A 6,215-nucleotide genomic window follows, 5' to 3' on the forward strand; every position below is an offset into this window, starting at 1 on the left:
GTAAGTATTTATTGAGCATATAGTGTAGTGGTTATCATGTTCACCTCGCATGCGAAAAGTCCTTGGTTCAAAACCGGGTGGAAACATCTTTCCTTTTGGGCTTCCCTGATAGCTCAGTTGGTAAAGGATCCGCCTGCAATGTGGGAGACCTGAATTCAGTCCCTGGGTTGGGATGATCCCCTGGAGAAGGGAAAGTCTACCCTCTCCAGTATTCTGGCCTGGAGAATTCCATGAACTGGGGTTGCAAAGAGGCGGACACAGCTGAGCAACTTTCACTTTTTTTTTTTCCAATTTCATTATACCAGGAGCTGGGGTTATAGCAGTGAAAAAAATAGTTTAAATTCCCTGCTCACATAGAACTTATTTCTACAAGGGTGATTGCCTACCTCCACCCACACTAATCACTTGATGTATTTTGTTTCTATTTTTACCACTTTTCTTCCTTGACCGATTTTGTGTGTGTGTGTGTGACTCTGTGGTCTTCCATAAAGAACAGTGCCCACCATGACTGCCATCCGTTTCCTGGTATAGCCAGACTTGGTTATAAAACAACACAAAAAGGGAAACAGACTAAGCAACAAAGCAGGTAACCTCCTCCGCAAGTCCTACCATGCTGTCTTCCAGGCCTGGAAGACCATTTCAGTTCAGCTGTCCACACGGCTCTCTCTTCCATTGTTCTGGAGAACTGGTGGGAGCAGGCTTCTTGCGCTCCAGGGTAACCCAGTGCTGGGCACATATAGTAGAGGCTCAGGAAGATTTGCTGAAGAAATGTGGGTAGATGGGCAGATGGGTGAGGATGGGACCAGGTACTCTAGGCCTCTGGTTTGGTCAGGATGTCTGGCGAGTAGGTCTAGAACAGACCTAATCCTCCACGTGGGTGGATGAGGCATGAGCCCTTTTCCTCTTGTGGAGGCTCTCCTCCTAGGAAACCTAGCTGTTAGCCTTCCCCGCAGCTGCTGAGTTTTACAAAGTCCCGGGGAGTGTCTGTGGGTAAGGGTAGGCCCTGCCTACCCCGAGATGCACTGCTCAAGAGCAAAGACAGAACAAGGGAAAGGAAGACTGTTGCTTGCACAGTAAGTGCCTATATAATCTGCTCAGGGAGGGGAACTGGGGTCTTATCCCTCTGAGCAGGAGATTAAAGGCCTGAACTTGTGATTGTTGCTCGGCTGGGGACCTCTGCCATTCACCCACAGGGAGCCGGGAGAGCGCAGAGAGCACAGCTGCCGCTGGAGAAAGTCAGCGTGGGGGACCGCCAGTGGCAGGCTGTTGAAAACAAATGGGGCAAAGAAACGGTTCTGATGCTATCGATCAGAGCTGATGTTTGCAGAACAGCCGGAAATGACTTACTTGCCTGCAAAACCAATAGGGAAACTGAAGTCAGTGAGCCTAGGATAGACCTGATTGAACCCTGCCCTTCTCCCCTCCCTCCCGGAAATACCCACACATCAATCAATGCACCAGAACATCATGGGAAACCTTGGCATGAGAGATGCAGGATTGGAACTCTCCCACCTCCCCTGCTCAGTCCTCGCCACTCTTATCCTCGAATGGCCACCAGCGTTAACATCTTCCTCAGCATCCCGCTGGGCTGGCTGCTACCACACCACATCTGACCTCTGATCCCTTCTTGCCACTGTCATCAAGGCTTCCGCTGTGTGTAGGTTGAAATGTGACTGAGCACCGTCCCATCCTAGGTCAGGTGAGACAGTGCTGGAGCTTTTATTGTTATCCTTGCCGGTTACATAAAAGGAACTCCTAGTAAATTACCAAAACAAACCAGGAAAAGAAAGTGAAAATGGATGAGTTTGCAGAGCAGGGACTTTTCAACCCAAGGTGACTCTAGACCAGCCCAGTGAGCACAGGGTTGAAAATGCAGGCCTCTTTTCTTTTCCTTTTCTCCTCTTTTCTCTTGTCCTCTCCTCTTTTCCCTTCCCTTACTATGTCTTCTCTTCTCTTTCTTTTCTCCCTCCTTTCCTCCCTTTCTTTTTTCCCTTCTTACAGTCTTTCCTTCTTTTTTTTTTTTTTTTTATCTCCACCCTGTGTTAGTCCAGGTCTTCCAAGAAGCAGATGTCAAGATGGGATTAAAGGGGGATCAGTTCTATTGGGAGCATTACCTGTGGGAAAGAACATGGGGAGGGATTTGAAAGAAAGGTTGGAAGGAGCAATGCAAGTCTGACCTGGAGTGCAGAGGGGAAGGTTGGGCAGAAGCAAGCTCGACTGCCCTGCCACCTAGGGAAGGTTCAGCAAGGCTGTCGGGACATCCTCGAGTCTGGGTTGGCCACTGGAGGAGTCTGATGTCTCTAGAAGAGGCCTGCCATTACATCCGTGCTGTGGTCTGTCACGGACTGGGAGCAGCTGTGGAAAGCAGGGTCTTGCTGTGAACTGGGCAGTGGGTTTCAGAGCCTAACCCTGGGAGACTTGGTCAATCCTGCCTCTGTAGCTAGAGGTCGGCTTTGGCACATACTCATAGCCCCATGACTCTGCGGTTTGGCATGCCTAAAGCCAAGTCACAGCCTGATTCTACACTTCAATGGACTCTTTCTCTAGGCTTCCTCTGGTATCCACACGGCGTCCTTCCTCTACAGGGCTTCTCCACTAGACCCTCCCTGGCTATTCCAGCTGGAACTGCAACTTTCCATCCAACACCCCCTTGCCTCGTTCCCTGCTTCGTTTTTTCCCCAAGTTGTTATTGATGTCTAGCCTCCCATACTTTCTTCTCCTTTGTTGTGTTTATTTTCTCTCATCCCTACAAGAACGTTTCATGAGGGCAGGGGATTTTGCCTATCTTTTTCAGTGTTGTAGCCTTAAGATCAAAACAGTGTCTGGTACTTAATAAATATTTGAATGAATGAATAAATACAAAAATGGCTACTCTTCAGAGTGAACTTTGGGCTCAGTGTCTCCAGCAGCTGGGTGGACACAGGAAAAGGGCTGTCTTCTTTAGAGCCTGGGGTCTGCACATCACTTTCCAGGGTGGATAGAAAGGCACTGTGCGTCAGGGATGAGCATGGCGGTGAACACTGGACAAAGGCAGGTACTGGTCCCAGTGCCATCATCTACCAGCTGCATGACCTTGAGCAAGGCACTTAACCTCTCTGAGCTGTAGCTCCTTCTTGGGTGAAATGAGGACAATGGCCTACCACTGTTAGGATGGTTTTAAGGCTGAGAAGGTTCTGATTACATCCAAGCAGGGCTTGAAAAAGATTTTTCTGTTTAAAAGTCAGCACTCCCCAGTGGTTTGTCAACAAACTCTTCCTTCAGTTGAGGAAGGATTTCAGCTCAGCCCATTTCCCCAAACCCTTTGAGGCTGTTTCCCATGCTCTCACCCTCGGTCACTTCCCTCTCCCCAAAAGGAGGTAAAGTTTGGGAATTCCTGGGTCTCCATCATACAAATAGCTACCATTTTCTATGAGGCAATTGTTTTGCATACAGTATGACATGACTTAATTAATTAGAACTCTTTGATGACAGGGACCACATATCTGTTCCCTGCTGTGCCCCCCAGGTCTGGCACTGAGTAGGTACTCAGTGAATATTTGTTAAATGATCACACCAACTGGATGGTTACTATTATTATCCTCCTATACAAATGTGGAGACTGAGGCTCACTCGTGGCCACAGAGCAAGTAAGTGGTAGAGCCAGGACTTAAACCCAGGCATCTGTGATCTCCAAATCTGAGAGTTTTCAGTTCTATGGTGCTGCCTGAAGAAGATGGTTCTTTTACATAATCCCCTGGGGAAGAGCCCAGGTTGCAGGCACAGACTCATGATGGCCTCAGGACTCCTCCAGCCCCCTGTTTATAGGGAGTCTCAGGGCATTCGTGTTTATAAGAAGTGTCAGCACTGGGGGACAGCGTGGCCTCATGAGCATCGTGCTCCAACCCATTGAATTTCATTGCCAACATGTCATTTTCCAGGTTGAATGAATCATCCTTGCCTGGCAGGTAGACCTCTCTTCAGATTTTTTTAGCTTCTTTTGAATTCTTGACAATGTTGAGTCATTCCTTGGCAGGACATTGCCAATGTTGTGGCAGTTGGGACAGTTGATGTGGGCCACATGGCTTAGTTAACTAACCTATAGGTTTTCTTTCAACACAGCACAGAGTTTAACCCTCTTCTAGGCAGTCTAGAAAGAGGGGTGGTGGTTCTTTAATCTGGCAGAATGCTTTCCAAGTCTCGAGGGTGGGAGGAGGTAGTTGGAAGACAGAGGGGGGTATGTTTGCATATTTGCAAATGATAAAGTTTTTTAACAATTCAAGCTGGGTGGTTTGTGCTTGAAAGAAGACTCAAGCATGCACACAAATACACAAACACTCTGTGACGAAAAACTTTATTGTACAAACAGCTGTGTTTGCTTGTAAATGAGACAATTAAAACAGTATTACATGTACATAAGGTGTTCCATAGTGAGGGTCAGCTCTGAGAATCAGGGGGAAAGTTGCTATGATGGGATACAGTGTTTGGGAGGTACTTCAAAGGCTGTTCTTTCTCAGAGTTCCCCTACCTTGTCCTACTTTGACGGCTGTGATTTTTCATCATTGGTCACTTGTAGAGGGTGTGGCACTGGGCCTCCCAATAAAGACAAAGTGTATAAATAAGTGATGAGACAGCAATGACTTATTAACACACTGGTGCACAATAACACATCAGTCATTTTAGATGTCAAGCCAGCCGGTTGATAACCTGGAAAAGCTGGGAGAATACAGGTAAGAAGAAGGTAAATTTGGTTGTGCCTGCCCAATGTCTTTTTCCTAGATCTGGATTTTTATTAACATTTGGGAAACCGTCCCACCTTTAATCTTTATCCATGGAATTTCAGTGGGCAGGTGACCTAGGCTTAACCAGTCAGAGCAATGCACTTGACCACTGTAACTGGTTCAAAAACAGGCATGTAAGTTGAATCAAGCCAATAGGAGGCCCATCCTAGACTTGTACTAGAGCTATTGGGACAGAGTTATATTCTTGGGGGTTATAAGCTACCCTCAATGGTGTAATAGGATTGCAGCATCTGGATGGGAGTGGAGGACATAATAATATAGAGAGAGGCTATCTGAGAATAAAGACAGAGCATAGTAGAATGGAGAGAATGATACTTTCCTCAGGACTTCATTTGAGGTCCTGGATGACATCATGCCTGAAGCCAGTTTACTCTTCAACTTTTTAAGTTATATGATGCAACAAACTGAAAAACTCATTGCCTCTAACTCCCCTACTTTCTTGCCTAAGTTGGTCACCCAAACTGAATCTTTACTGATATATTTTGCTTGTTTGCTGTTCTTTCTCTTCCACCATACTGCAGGTTTCCCCCCAAAGCAGGGATTGTTGTCTTACTCATCTTTGTACCTTCAGTGTCTAGCAGAGTAGAACTTCAGTACTGAACTGTAGCAGACAAAGGAAGGAGGTGCCAAGATAGTGCACTTTGAGCAAGCTGGTTCTGAACAAGAAGATGGTCTATTCTGCGAGGCAGGCTGAAGACATGTGTCTCTTCTCTGCAAAGACATGTGTCATTGTGCAAGGGGATTGGAGGAAAATATACAAATGACACATGAAGAAGAGAATGGAAGTTGATCCAAGAAAGATCCACAATGATTGTCAACAAGGAGTGGGTGGGTGCTAACGTTACCATCCAGAGATGAAATGAGGAATCGAAAGGGGGTTGGAAAGCCAGAAAAAGCAAAAATTCACACACAGAAGTCAAAGCTGGCAAATAAGGGGGTGGTGACTAGATGAATTTTGGAGACAGGAGTCAATATCCATGGTTTGTCTTTTGATATAGAAGGTAGCTGGGTCTCCCTGGTGAGTCAGATGGTAAAGAACCTGCCTGCAATGCAGGAGAGGTGGGTTTGAACCATGAGTCAAGAAGATCCCCTGGAGAAGAGAATGGGTACCTACTCCAGTATTCTTGCTGAGAATTCCATGGACAGAGGACCCTGGTGGGCTACAGTCCATGGGGTCACAGAGTCAGACACGACTGAACAACCAACATGCACACATAGAGGTCAGCTTCATTCAAATTGGGCAAAGGGGAATGGGTAGGGATGAAACTGCTTTCAAGCTCAAGTCCATTCGCCTAACACACAATGAGGTCAAATAATACCAGAACATGGGAGTTTGGAGCAGAGAAAGCTTTACTGCAGAGCCCAGCAAGGCTCATGCCTTAAAAATCCCAAATCCTCCAAAATCTTTCAATAAAGCCCCTTTCTGGGAAAAGTGAG

The sequence above is a fragment of the Bos javanicus genome, chromosome 26 (genome assembly GCF_032452875.1).
Source record: "Bos javanicus breed banteng chromosome 26, ARS-OSU_banteng_1.0, whole genome shotgun sequence".
NCBI lineage: Eukaryota > Metazoa > Chordata > Mammalia > Artiodactyla > Bovidae > Bos > Bos javanicus.